Raw genomic sequence first — 14,706 nt, forward strand, 5'->3', positions numbered from 1 at the left:
GTCCCAGGAAGGCTTCTGAGAAGGATGGCGGTGTCTCCGCCGCCTTCCCCAGCCTCAGGAATGGCGACTCCATTGTCTGGTTGTCCAGGCCACAGCCATCAGACTCATCTCTCTTTCTGCTCTTCCTCTCGCCCCCCGACGCCCAAACCATCAGCAAATCCAGTTGTCGCTGGTTGATGCCGCCACTGTCGCTTGCTGGGATAAGTGCAGTAGTTTCCCCCGCCCCTACGGTTTGTTCTGGACGCAGTCCCCGGAGGGGTCTGTCAGAGCGGGAGCCGCGTGTGTCGTGCTTTGGGTCGGAGCTCACCCGCAGTGAAAGCTGTGGCCCTGCAGTGGCCCACAAGGCCTCAGCGAGCTCCCCTCAGCCGGGCCATGAGCCCCCTCGAGTCTCCTAGAACCACCAGCATGCTTGTGCCTGAGGGCCTTTGACCTGGAGTGCACTTGTCCCTTGTCCCTCCGGCAGGGCTCGTCCCTCCAACAGGGTTCTGCTCACATGCCACCTCTCCAGGGAGGCCCTCCCCGGTCACGGTGCCAGCCACCCCTGGCTGTGCCCTTGCCACCTCGTGCCTCTCCGTGGCTCTGTCATCACTTAGCGCACAGTGGACTTGACATTTTTACTTGCCTGTGTCCTGCCCCTCGTGTAAGCTCTTCTGGGCCAGGGGTCCTTGTTTTGTTTGTGGCTGACTTCCAGCTCCTAGAACAGTGCCTGGCACACCGTAGGCACCCCACCAAGCGTGGCTGAGTGAGTGGAGGGCAGAGGGGGGCCGTCTCGCGGTGCATGCAGGTACAGGAGGTGGGGTACAAGACGGTACAGGGCCAGTGATGGGCTCAAATGGCGAGCGTGGGCCCTGGGCCGTGGAGCAGGCTGGGCAGAAGGCTTTCACTGCCATGAGTCTTGGTTTGGACCAGTCGTGGCGAATCAGGGAGGTTGTGAGTGGGGTGCCAGGATCAGGGCAGGGAACGGGCTCTGGGAGGGGTTGTGAGGAAGACCTACGGCCCGACCGCCTCCGGGTGGGGGGGGCTCAGTGACGTCAGGACGGCTGTTGGCAGGATCTGAGAAGCACTGCCCTGGTCTGAGGGAGGCACGCAGCCACTCGAATCCTACAGGGCGGTTCATGATAAAACCTGCACTGATCTTGCCTTTGGGAGAGGAGGGTACAGAAGGTCGGAGAGCACCCTCCTCCACTTGGGATTCAGGGGAGTCAGTGGTCCCATGCTGAGGGGGCTCTCGCCTGCTGCACCTACAGTGCCAAAGCCTCTTCCTAGAAGCACCCCCCTCCAGGGCCGCCTCCTGCCCTGTCCTGGGCAGGTGCGGCTCCCTGGCAGGTCTGCCCTGAGCAGAGGCCTTTCCGCATGGCCAGGATGGAAGGAGGCGAGATGGGGCTTCCTGTGCCAGAGTCGTGGAGTTCCCTTGTGGCACAGCGGTTAAGGATCTGGCACTGTCAGTGCTGTGGCTCGGCTTTGATCCCTGGCCCAGGAACTTCTGCATGCTGTGAATGTGGCCAAAAAAATTAAACTGGAGTTGGTGCTGCAGACTGGCCGATGCATAAAGGCGCTTTTCTTGTTAAGCTGCTGGTATTTGGAGGCGAACCTGAAAACAGAGTCTGTTTCTTTAAAGAGAACCGGGTGTTTTATCCATAGCTATCTTGCTTAAAGGACTTCACAAGTGGGAGAGTTAGAGCACAGAGAGATGTATTCCTTTCTTTTTTCTTTTTTTTAAAAAAAAAACACACATTTTTCTTTAACAAAGAGAGTCTTTTTTTTTTTTTTAATTTAAAGAAAAATGTTTGGAAAAGAAAGGAAAGTTACCCATGAAGAAGTGAACCCGTGGACTTTTAAAAACACTCACGTTTGGGATAGAAACACATGATACACGAAGACACTGGAAAGTGCCGCTGGACCTGGAAACTCTTAGTCATGCCGTTTGAAGCGGGGCCCCTGCTGACGGCCGTATCCCTTAGAGGTGCGCTTACTGTTTTTAGCCTCAAAGACCAAACACGTAAGAAATTACTCATCAAGGACGCCATCTGATTTAAGACTTTGTTAAAAATACCGGATTTTCTCCTAGGGCAGACGCCAGCTGACGCGCTCGGAGAAGGCTGGGGAGAAGCAATTAGGAGCAGATGTTGCTGTGACTGGTATTGGCATGTTTGCCAGTCTCTCCCAAGCTAATAATGTGGTAAAGGGATCTGTGTGGTATTTGTTTTCACTTCCGTTTCACCAGTAATCCAGCTGCCTGTCCTCCCTCGCTGGGTCACAGGACTCGTTCCATTTGCATCAGCCAGACGCCGGGGACCCCTCTCTTGCCTGCTTCAATTATGTCCGCTCTGACAGGTGTTGCCCAGGAGCCTCATCTGGACCCAGCAGGAGGACCAGGGAGGAAAAGCACGGGCGCCCACCCAGGGTGGCTCTCTGTGCTCCCGCGGGCTCCGCCAGGCTCCCGCGGGGCTCTGTCCCAGGTGCTGAACTCCCCCCCCCCCCCGCCCCCCCGCCCGCGTGCGGACGTCTAGGGCTGAGCAGCTTGGCTCTTTCTGTCTGCCTTCAGGGCAGCCGTGGAAACCGCAGGTGGAAGCAGGAGGGACAGACTTTAAATCTTAAAATCAAGACGAGTTTCCGCTTTCATGTTTTTATTTTTATTTTTTTCTTTTTACAGCCGCACACGTGGCATGTGGAAGTTCCCGGACTAGGGGTCAAATTGGAGCTGCAGCTGTCGGCTACGCTATAGCCACAGCAACGTGGGATCCCAGCCACATCTGTGGTCTATGCTGCAGCTTGTGGCAATGCTGGATCTTTAACCCACTGAGTGAGGCCAGGGATCGAACCCGCATCCTCATGGATTCTGGCTGGGTTCTTAACCCACTGAGCCACAATGGAAACTCCAGGTTTCTTCTTTTAAAACAATGGGAAGGACTTATTATTATAAAAGTAATATGGGATTATATGAAAAATTAGAAAAATGGAGAGAAATAGAAGGGATACTCAAGCCAGCTGAAGGTAAATAAACATTAGTAGCATTCCAATATCTTTATTTCATTGTTCTTGTCCCCTGGGCATTTTTAAACTTTTTTTCCTTTTTCTTTTTTTCGCCACCCCACCGCATGTGGAGCTCCTGGGATCAGATCCAAGCTGTAGTTGCACTCTAAGCCCCAGTTGCGGCAACACCGATCCTTAACCCACTGTGCCGGGCTGGGGATCAAACCTGCATCCCAGCGCTCCCAAGACCACACCCATCCCGTGCTCCACCCCCCGTGCATTTTTTAAAACACTGTCTGGTCGTGTTTTCACACAGTTTTGTGATTTACTTTTCACACAGCACTGTAAGGGTTTTCCTTGTAGTCACAAGTTTTCGTAGAGTTTTCAGCACATCTCTTTGATACAGCAGGCTTGGCCGATTTGCTCCTTGCCCTATCCTCAGGACTCGAGCCGTGTCTGACACAGCAGCGCTCGATAAATATGGATCGAATGAGTCGATTTCAAGTGACTTAGCTTATTAAACCCTTTCCCTAGGTTGGACGTTTAGGACTTTTCCTTGAGCTTTATTTGCCTTTTAAAGTTAATAGGTGGGAGGGAAGAGGTCAGGATCGGCACACTGCAGCTTGGGGCTGTTTTTGTAAATAAAGATTGATCGGACGCAGTTCTGGTCATTCACGAGCGTCGTCTGCAGCCACTTTCACACCGCAGGGGTCGGCTTGAGGAGTTGCACCAGAGCTCGAGACGTGACCAGCAAAGCCAAACATATTTAGAGTCTGGGCGGCCCCTGCTAGGAGGGATCTGGCTGAAACATCTGTCCCACTATGGCTTGTGGGGACCGAGCCTCCAGATCTGGCTGACAAGGCGTGGGGGGGGGGGGGGTGTCCCAGGGCCTCACCCTGCCATGGGTGCCCTGTGGAAACCATGGGTGCTCAGAGACCGTCTTCTCAGTTGTCTGTGCTTCGGTCAGGGGTCCTTTCTCTCTGTGAGCATCTCCCGCCGAGCCGGCCAAATCTGCTTTATTATACATTCCACCTTCAGACACGTTGGTACGGCTGGTGTTTTCCACATTTGAGGTCCTCTTTCCTGCAGCTTGGCTCCCAGAACTGAAACTGCTGTGTTGAAATGCGTCGGCATTCTGAAGGTGAGGGGTAGGTTTCGGCTGCTGAAGCCAAGCCCACCTCTGGAGCGGGACGCCTGGCCGACAGGCTCTCGCAGGGGCTGAGGAGGAGCTGGAGCCGATAACTCCGAAGCTGCTTTCCGGTCCCACACGTTTATGGTTCCGCAGGCTTAGCCACGTGATGAATGTTGGGAGTCTGGACTCCGCCGGTCCAGCCCAATTCATTACAGCAAATGGGCTACTCGGCCTGTTCTTCCTTTCTCCGCTCTCGCTCTGCTCGGGTTTGATGATTGGAGCCCGTTCCTCATGGCTGCACAGCGTCCGCCTTCATCTGCAGCGGGTCGGCAGGATGTGTCCTCGTGAGCCGGCCGCGCCTGCCGACTCCAGGCGGCTCAGCGCTGCCGGAACAGGGTTTCCTGACGCTTCCTCCTCCCGCGTCTGCTCGTACGTGGGTGTAGTCTGGAACCCAGGATGCCTGTGGGCTGACCTGCGTGTTCCTCTGGGGGTCCAAGCCCCCCGCCCCGGCCGCCGGCGCCCACGGGCCTGAGCCGCAGGAAGCCTGGCCTCACGTCCTCCCTCTCCCACTCGCTCGGCCGGGCGATTTTCCGCAGCTCTCTAGGCTGAAGCCTCTTTCAGTCCGGGTTTCCCCACTGGTTTAGTGAAGAGGCGGGACGTGGGCACCTCTAAAGCAGGGCCTCTGGACTCACCTGTACGCGGGAGAGCTCCTGGGCGCTTGTTAGGATGCAGAATGTCTCAGCAGGATGGTGTCTCAGCCCGGACTGCTCTGGCACAGTACCGCAGGCCGGGCCTCAACAGCAGGAATGTATTTCTCGCGGTTCTGGAGGTGCCATTGTGGCTGGGTTCTGGTGAAGGCTGGCTTGTAGACAGCTGCCTCCTTGCTGTGTCCTCACATGATGGAGAGAACACCAGCTCTGGTCTCTTCATCCCTTTCTAAGGCCACCACTCCCATCGTGGCACCTCCACCCTCACGACCGAGTCTAAACCTAATTCCCTCGCCAAGGCCCCTCTCCAGACGCCATCACATTGGGGATCAGGGCTTCAGTAGATAGATTTTGGGGACACAAACATCCAATCCATAGCAGATGAGGGCGTGCATTTCAGCAAGTTCCCCGGGAGATGCAGAGGCAGGCGGCCTGTGGACCACACTTTGAGGAGCCAGGGCTCTGAACATAGAGGGCCCCTGCTCCCTCACCTGGCATCTTTGGTCCGTGTCTTTGATGACTTGCACAGCCTGTGACCTATCGCCGTGGTAACCAGGCTTTTAGACTGAGAACCAGAGCCCCTTCACTGACGGGTGTCATTTACAGCTGCCCGTGACGGGGGCTGAGACGAGTCAGGTCTGTGCCCCCAGCAGCTTCGGTAGAGCCTGGACCAGAGCTGCTGCTCGGGGCAGGGCGGGGGGTAACCTGCGGTGAACTTCTGGAGTCAGCTGCCTCTCCTATCATGGTGGAGCCGTGCAGGAGCGCCCACTGGCCCACAGTTTGGGGCCGTGGTCACCCTGGGACCTCTGTAGAGGGAGAGGGTGCTCTGGCAAATGGGAAATAAAGGCTTGCTGCCGTTCAGCTGTGACCCATGTCCCAGGAGTGTGGACAGAGGCCGAGGACTTGGGACACCCTGGAGCGGCGGCCCCAACATTGTGTTTCTCAGCCAGGTCTGAGCACTCATGCTCCCCTGTGTCTGTAGGTGGTGGAGTTATCAGCCTTACACGTTTCCAGCCTCACAGGGCCGTGGCTCTGTGCCCAGTGGGGAATGGAGCGGTGGAGTGCCAGGCCTGCAGGGCCCACCAGCCCTGTGGGAAATGCGCTAAGGTAGTTATTTTCAAGTTTGCTCTAAGATGACTGTGTGGTTTGAGCCAAAGTTAGGGTAGGTAATACATTTTCTCCCTTATATCATGAACCAAAGCCTCCTCTGGAGGCTTAAAAATCCTAGCACAGACTTAATGAATCACTATTTTTCAAAGACTAAAGCCTGGGACCCCCGCCTCGGCAAATGACCTCTCAGCTGAGCAGGACGGAGCGCTGGACGTCAGAGCCGAACCCTCTAGGACATGTGGCTCCCGCCGCTGGGAGCCTCTCCGCCGGGGAGCAGGCTGGGCCCGAGCCCGTGTGCTCAGGCCCCCACTGGTCCTGGAAAACACCCCCCGACACACGCACCTGGGGTAGGCTCAGGATGAGATGTGCCCTGCCGGGCCAGCTCACTTGTGCCCAGTGGGGGTTTGACTCGAGGCATCAGCATCCGGGCTCGTTCCATATCTTCTCCTCCTTTCAGGTTGCGAAGGGCCTTGGGGACCTTCCAGATCTTGCCTTGGTTTCTTGACTCCTTTTGGAACTTTGGCCCAGACCCTCTGCGGGTGCCGGTCCTAAGGTGCAGGTGACAGTGGGGGCGGCCTCTGGCTTGTCCTTCCCACCCGCTGGGTTTCTCCTCTCCGCCTCTGTCACAGCCCCCACTCTGCTGCAGTTTCCCTGCAGGGTAGAAACTCCCCGAGGGCAGGAATTTGCTCCTTTCCTGCTGTGTTCCCAGCACCTAGCAATGGGATGGACCGTGGCAGGAATGCCTGACAACCTTCATCCAGACCAACCAGAAGAATCCGAGCGGTGAGCCCACCCAGCTGGAGCATCCGCCGAGCCCCCAGGCCTTGACCTGCTCTTCTCGCGCCCCTGCCGTGGGTGCTCTGCCCCGAGTGGGGTGAGACGAGCTGGTAACGCAGCCAGTGACAGCTGACCTGCTTGCGGGTCAGGGCACCCAGAGCCTTAGAGTACCCTGCCCATTCTGGACCCCGCCTGCAGGTGGTCTAGGCCACGCGAGGTTTGAAAGCTCTTCAGGTGACTTCATGACCAGCCCAGTTATGCAGCACAGCTCTGGGCCGGTTTGGGTGCCTGGGTGAGACTCCTGAATGCTGGCGCTGTGCCGGCTCCTGCCGGTGTGGGTGAGGGCGCCCCTGCTATTTTCATTCCTGAGGCGGCGGTGGCGGTGGCGGTGGCTGTCTGGAAGACTTGGCGCCTGCGTCTCTTGGTTCGGGGGCCATCCGTTTTGGTGGCGTTGTAGGCAGGTTGCTTATTTGCCCTAATGAGGTTTTGATTACTCTCCATTTGTCTCTTTCATCGGCTTTCTATTGCAAAGCCTTTTTATTTGGACTTTGTACTTCTGCAGTTCTAAGTTTTGCCTCAAACCAAACTTTTCATGCAGATGGAGCATAGGAGGCCCGTGGAAGCAGAGACAGGGAAAGGGTGCCAGTGGTCACCGCCCCGTAGGACTGAGGGCGGGGGCTGGTCTTCTCTGGGCTCCCCATCTAAGTGGGGACGGGGCTGGGGTGCTCTAGTCCCCTGCAGACCGTCGGCACTGACACCGGGTGGTGGGTGCAGGATGCTCCTTGTTAGCACAGCTCACCTGCGGCAGCCCAGCCATCCTGGGAGGTGGACACGGCACGGCTGTCACCCACTGCCTGGCAGGGTGTCCGGGGTTCAGACAGGTACTAGCCGCTGGCGCAGGGCCGGTTGGTAGGGGGGCTAAGACCACTAGCCAGACACCTGCAGGTCCTCCTGTTTGCAGTGTGAATGAAGCTGCGTTTGGGGTGCGAATAAAGCTTTGGCTGTGAGAGTCGTGTGCTTTGTTCTCGGGGGCAGCCTGCCCGGGGTGGCCTTTGAGTTCAGATGCCCTCTCAGCCCTGCTGCTTGCAGCTCGGTGCCCAGTGTCAGGACCTGGCGGTGAACAGGACCGTGGTGGGCCCTGCAGCCTCAGGCCTGACGTCATAACCCCAGGTCCTCGGTGAGGGCGGCCCTATTCCCTGCACAGTGTAGACGAGACCAGTCCAGCTTTCAGTGCAGGGGTGGCCAGCCACTGTTGGGCTTGGATCTGAACCCGGGTCTTATTCTAAATTCTGCCGCTGCCTTTGGCGGGAAGAGGACACATTTCATTTATTCAGCCCCCACCGGACACCAGGCACTGTCCCAGGGCCCCGGGTGACAGCCCAGCTAGTGGAGCTCACGGTCTGTAAAAAGGGGCGGGGGCATACATTTCTGTGACATTTGGTGGATCTGCTGGCCTCACCGGCTGCCTTCCCAAGTGGCTGAGGCATCCCGGTGTCTCCTGGGTTGTCCAAAATCTTGGGCAGAGCTGGGGAAGGGGTTCCTGAAATCCTCACCCTCGGAGAGCTGCCACCCAGCCCGCCCCTTCTCTTCCCCTTCACTTGGCAGCACTTGTCATGGGATGGTCAGCAGGCTTCTATTAAAAACCTGAAATATGGGGTTCCTGCTACAGCACTGCAGGTTAAGGATCCGGTGCTGTCTCTGCAGCAGCGCACTTTCGATCTCTGGCCTAGGAACTTCCATATGCTGTGAGTGTGGCCGAAAAAGAAAAAAAACAAAGTACCCTGAAATGTGAGTTGCCACCTGGAGCTCAGTGTGTGACAGCGGGAGAGCGGCAGCACTCAGGAAGGCCATGTCCCCGTCAGATCCCTTGGGCTCTTAAAGATGCAGTAGGGCATAGCAGAAAATGCAAAGCAGACTCTGGGACCGTAATGATTATATAAATACAATATTTATGTCATGCTAATTTATGTGCCCTTTGTAATTCATTTTGCCACTAGAATCAGCCGTGTTCTGTACGCTGAACACCTCTCCTTAAGGTTTTTAAAAATTTAATGTTTTTATGAAATAGATTCATAGTTTGTTTTTTTACTTGCAAACTTACTTTAGTTTGCCATACTAATAGTATCCAAAAAATCATGGATTTGATGCCTAGTTATTTTTTGTTTCAATATATTTTAAATACTTATTGCATTTCTTTGGTCGCGGCTCTGTTGAGATGCAATTCAGATGCTGTGCAATGCATTTAAGGTATACTTGCTGTTATGCAACCATTGTCGCAGTCGATTCAGAACATTTTCATCACCCCTGAAAGAGACCCTGTGTGCTTTGGCAGTTACCCTTAACTCCCCTGCCCCCGCCCCCTACCCCTAGCCCCTGACAACCGCTGAACTACCTTCTATCTCTATAGATTTGCCTATTCTGGAAATTTTATTTAAGCAGAATCGTGCAGTGTGTCACTTAGCATCGTGTTTTCAACATTCATCCATGTTGTAGCCTGTGTCTGTACCTCCTTCCTTTTTGTGGCTGAATAATATTCCATTGCATGGATGGAGGACATTTTGTATGTCTCTTCATCCATTGGTAGGCATTGATGTGGCTTCCATTTTGGGGGCTCTTATAGATAATGCTATTAGAAACACTCGGTTTTTGTGTGGACATGTTTCCATTTCTCTTGGGCTCCACTTTGAAGTGAAATTGCTATTGTATGGTAGCTGTGCGGTAACCTTTTGAGCAACTGCAGAACTGTTTTCCAAAGTGGTTGCCCCATGTTGCATTTCTGTCGGCAGCGTGTGAAGGTTCTGACTTTTCCATGTCCACACTTTGCTTGTCTTTTTGCTTATCCGTATCCGAGTGGGGCTGAAGGGGTGGCTCCCTGTGGCCTCCGTAAGGTTGGGTAGAGGGCTGTTTAGACGGTATATTTCTTCGTAAAGGAGCTTTGGCAGTTTGTGTCCCAGAGAACTGGTTCATTTCATCTAAGTGATCAAATTTGTGTATGTGAGCTTGTTCATAATACTACTTTATTATTTTTCTCTTTCATTCCTGATATTGATACTTATAAATATATATATTTTTTCCCTGAGTCAGTGTGGCCAGAGATCTGTCAGTCTTATTTATTGATCATTCCAGTGAAACATTGATTTTTCTGCCATATTTGTCTGTTTTCAACATCATTAATTTATGCTCTATTTTTGTTTTCTTCTACTTGCTTTGGGTTGAATTCCTCTTCTTTTTCTAATTTCTTAAGGCAGCACGTTAGATTACTGATTTGAAATCTTCTTTAATAGAAGCATTTTAATGCTTCGCATTTCCCTCTAAGCATGCATCCCACAGACCTTGATATACAGTAATTAAATTCTCATTCAATAAAAAATGTTTATAATTTTATTTTTACTTCCTCTTTGACCTGTGGGGTATTTAGAAATGTATTATACAGCCTCTAAATATGTAGGGATTTTCCTCATGTATTTCTGTTATTAATTTCTTGGTTATTAATTTTCTTATGCTCAGAAAACATACTTTGTCTGATTTCAGTCCTTTTATGACCCAGAATATGGTCCGTTTTGTTGAATGTTCCATGTGCTCTTGGCAAGAATGTGTTCTTTGCTGCTGTTGTGTGGCGGGTTCTATAAATGGCAGTTTGGTTAAGTTAGCTGGTGGTCGTGTTCAGTTAGTCCTTCTAGAGCCTTGCTGGGTTTTTGTCTACTTGTTCTTTCAGTTATTGAGGAAGGAGTGTTGAAGCCGCCCACTGTAATTGCGGATTTGTGTATTTCTCTGCTCCGTTCTGTCCTTATGCACATTATGTATTTCGAAGCTGCTCCCACAGCTCCACCAGGGGCCTGCTTGCAGGTCAAAGCTGTTGGAGAAAATAAGAAGAAAAAAAAAAGAGGAAAAGAAAGTAGCCGCTGACCTTTGTGTGGTCATTTCTCTGGTGGCGCCCTCTCCCGGTCTCTGCTTGTGTTGACCTTGAGAGTCCATGGGGAGCTTCTTGTTGCATCTGGTCCAGAGTCTCCGTCGTTGTCAGTGGGCAGAAAGGCTCTGGTGTGCTCCCTATACCCCACGTGGCCCAGGGGGACTTTGGCATGTCTTTCTCCTGGTCTTGAATTTCCTCTCTTCTGTTGGCTGGACGTCCCCTGTCCTGTGGGTCTCCACTGCTGTCTCCTCCCCAGGGGTCTCATCCTCCCCAGCCTCGTGTCCCCACACTGTGTGTTGCTGGCACGGGATCAGTGGCTCAAGCAGTGTCTCTCGAATAAATGATCGTACCAGCCTCCGTGATTCCGCAGCCTAACTCTGCAAAGATTTTTATGATGTGCGGAAGGTTTGTGCGATGCAAATTCATGCCGCAGCAAATGGACCCCCAGTTATGGGGCGGGGTCGACAGCTCTGCCGTCTTAGGCGCAGGGATGTTCTGTGTTCCCTGCCAGGGAGCAGACTCCCCTGGCGGCCACCGCCTTTCCTAGGTGCCCTGAAGGAATGCTGCCTGGCGCTTGCTGGCAGGCCTAGCCCGCCAGCCGAGGAAGGGGATGGCCTGCGTGGGGAGGCGACCGCGTGGCGCATCCTGTAATGAGGCGGTGCCGAGCGGTCCACTCATCATGCTGTTTTCAGAGAGGAGATGAAAGGTGGACATCTCTCTTTGCCCACGTGTCCTTTCTACATCAAGCACATTTCTCAGTTTTTAATTACAGGCTTTCATTTAATTTTTTTTTAAAAAGCTCTGGTTATCTGGCTCACCTCATTCATCTATTCATTGAGCATTTGCCGAGCACCTGCCACGTGAAGGACATCTTCCTAGCCCATAGGATTCACTGAAGCTACGGGACATGCCCTACACCTGCTGTGGGCACCGTTCTCCCCACAGGTGCTGGACCAAGCAGGAAACCTCGGTGGCGGCTTTAGGACTGTCCTGCCCTCACCGTCCCCATACCTTGTGCTTGCCTCTTCTCGGGCCGACACGTGCAGTCGTGCAGATTGTCCACTGCACACAGACACCTGGCCACCCATGCTCTGCTAGCCATTCCATACCCCTAGCGTGGGCTGGTTTCCACCGGAAGGAGAGTTTTTTCCTGATATGAACCGGGGACCAGGTGGACCAGCTGTGGCCCTGCCCCTTCCCCTTCTGTCTGCTCTGCAGCCTGATGAAATGCACCCCGCTCCATCCCCACAGCCTCACCAGGTCTGCTGCTCACCCTCTCTCCCAGGGACGCAACAGCGCTGCCCACCTACCACCCCCTCTGTCATTATCGGCAGCGAGTGTCATCTTTTGGAAGTGCAAATCTGAGCATGTCCCCCTTGGGCTCAGAGCTCTTCCTGCCCCTGCCCCGCCCACGAGGGCAGGTCCAGGCTTTCCTTCCAGGTAAGGAGGACATCTCCCCATGCCCAGCCCTGCCTCCCTCACCTGCCTTGGCTCTGAGCGCCTAGCCTGCCCCACGCCCTCCCCGCAGCCGCCACCTCCCAGGACGGGGGGGACGGCACACCTCTGTAGGCTGCTGGGCTTGTCTGCCGCAAGTGGGCTTTACTCTTAAGAATAAAAGAGTCGGTAAATTATTTTCCAAAGAAAATGGAGGAAGAGGAGCTTGCAGAGGAGCAGCCGGAGACCTGGGAGGAGAGCCGGGCCCAGGGCTGCGAGCTGATGGGGGGGGGGGCGTGGACCAGGCGTGAGAGGATGTCGGAGCCCTGCAGCCACCGCACGGCCGTGACGTGGGAGCAGAAAGGGAGGCCGCTCTCGAGACATTCATTCTGATCGCAGAAGTAATCTGGGCTCTTTGTAGGCTACCTGGAAAATTGAAAACTGTAATGACGGAGATAAGCCATTCAATTCCAACACAGCCAGACCACCAATGACAGTTGGAATCCTTCTTTCCAGGTTTTAATGCATATATTTACATTTTAAAACGCTTTCCTGCCAACTTAATGTGTCATTAGTGTTTCTATATTGTTAAAAAGCTTCTGGATGATGTAATTTTTAATAATTACCCAATATACTGTAATGCGTTTAACTGGTCCTCCGTTATTAGGTATTTCTCACGTTCCCAGCGTTGCCTTTGTTGCAGCACTGGGGCGAACGCCTCTGTGTGTGAATTCCCAGGCGCAGACATCATCACCAAAGGGTCTGCATGGTCTCAGGTTCTGGAGTCCACTGCCCACTTCCTTCCAGAACAGATGACCAGTTCACCCTGAGTGTGGGGTTGTGTGTTAGCATGCTTGCTTTTAGCGCAGTTAAGGTGTATCCATGCTCACGCCATCCTGGGACCTTCAGAGAGATGGGCTGGAAAGTGGGCAGGGGGTAGGGTGAGAGAACCAGGTCTCTGGCCGCTCCTTTGCAAGCTCCCCTTCCTCCATCTTCTTTGGAAAATAATTTACCTACTCCTTTATTCCTTTTCTTGTCTTTTTTTTTTTTTTTTAGGACTGCACCCGCGGCATCTGGATGTTCCCAGCCTAGGGGTCCAATCGGAGGTACAGCCACCAGTCTACACCACAGCCACAGCAATGTGGGATCTGAGCCACGCCTGCAACCTACACCACAGCTCACGGCAACGCCGGATCATTAACCCACTGAGCAAGGCCAGGGATCGAACCCGCAACCTCATGGTTCCTAGTCGGATTCGTTAACCACTGCGCCACGACGGGAACTCCCCTGCTCCTTTATTCTTAAGAGCTAAGCCCACTCGTGGCAGACAAGTCAAACAGCTGGGGGGCCTACCAGCTGGGAGCCAGAGCAGCCAGGCTGGGGGCCTGCCTGGCCATGGACCTGGGCTCGGGGCACACAGGTGTATCTTCTCTCAGGCCCCTGCACGGGAGCCCCATGCTGCCCATCTCTCTTGTCCACGGTAGGCCTGAGCCTCTGTGCACCCACCCCCTTACTTCTTGGGGGTCCGAGATGCCTGGAAGAGGTGCTTGTGCGCCGTGTGCAGCACAGGGGGCCCAGACTCTGCTGAGCTGGGCTGCCCTCGGGGAGGGGGGGCTGCATTGTTAGAACCCGATTTTAAATTCATGCCTCCATTGTCAAGTGAGGAAAACTGATTTTTCACTTAAGAGGATCAGCAACATGGATACATGTGTGATTGTCTATTTCTGCTTTTCTTCCTTTCCCTCGTGTTCTGTATCCGTAATTTAAAATTTCACAGTCTCCTACGTGCCGGCTTCTCTGGGAGTCTGTTCAGATTTGTCTCAGATTCAGCAGGCACTAATTGAGCAGCTACTCTCTGCTTCTGGCCTGGCAGCCGGTGGCTACAGTGGGCGGGGGAGGAGCCGGCTGCCGTGTCAGCCGCAGGCGGCGCGTCACGCAGGCTCCCCTCCAACCAGCTGTGGGATCCTGGGCAGACCCTTCGCCTCTCTGGGCCCGCGTGTCCTCGTCTGCACCGTGGGGCTGTAATCCCGACCCCTGACGAGGTCCTGAGGATTCAGTGAGGTCACTTGGAAGCACCTAGCAATGGTTCACGGTACCTGCCGTCCTGGTGTTCTCAGATGATCGCCGCAGGGCCGTCCTTTCCACGAACCGGGGGTAATTGGCAGTCACGAGCTGCCTTCCGTTCTGCTAAAAGCTGAGTGGAGAGCGTACCCCTGCCCCAGCCAGGCAGCACGCCTGACCAAAATGTCGCGTGCCGGCTTTCGGCTGAGGATATTCTAGCCCGGCGTGATAACACGGGTCCTCCCAAGCCGATCAGAGGCTCAGATATACATTCCCCCGTGTCTTTGATTAATTTTTAAAAGGGAGAAATGAATTAATTATTGCCTGGTGAGTATGGATGCTCGGAATGTAGGGAAGAGTTGAGCAGGACCTTAGGAGATGCCTCGGCGGGGATCTCGCCCCGGGAGCCCCAGGAGCTGTCTGACGTCCCGTGATTCCCAGAAAACTGGCCAGTCCACACCCTCCGAGACAGAGGAAGGTGGCAGCTCTGGCCCCTTCCGGGGTGGCTGTTGGGGTGGGGTTTCCCCGGTCCCCCGGGCTCCTGGAGAGAGAGATGCTGTTGGCTGCTTCTCTACATGTGTCTCTCCCATGGCCCTCCCACA

General features: G+C 54.3%; 1 protein-coding gene across 7 annotated transcripts in view; it reads left to right on the forward strand.

Annotated features, from left to right (window-relative positions):
* WDR25 (WD repeat domain 25) overlaps window positions 1-14,706 on the forward strand; it is a 144,377-nt gene that overhangs the window by 98,912 nt on the left and 30,759 nt on the right. The window lies entirely within an intron of this gene.

This window comes from Phacochoerus africanus, chromosome 9 (genome assembly GCF_016906955.1).
Source record: "Phacochoerus africanus isolate WHEZ1 chromosome 9, ROS_Pafr_v1, whole genome shotgun sequence".
In the NCBI taxonomy this organism is placed as follows: Eukaryota; Metazoa; Chordata; class Mammalia; order Artiodactyla; family Suidae; genus Phacochoerus; species Phacochoerus africanus.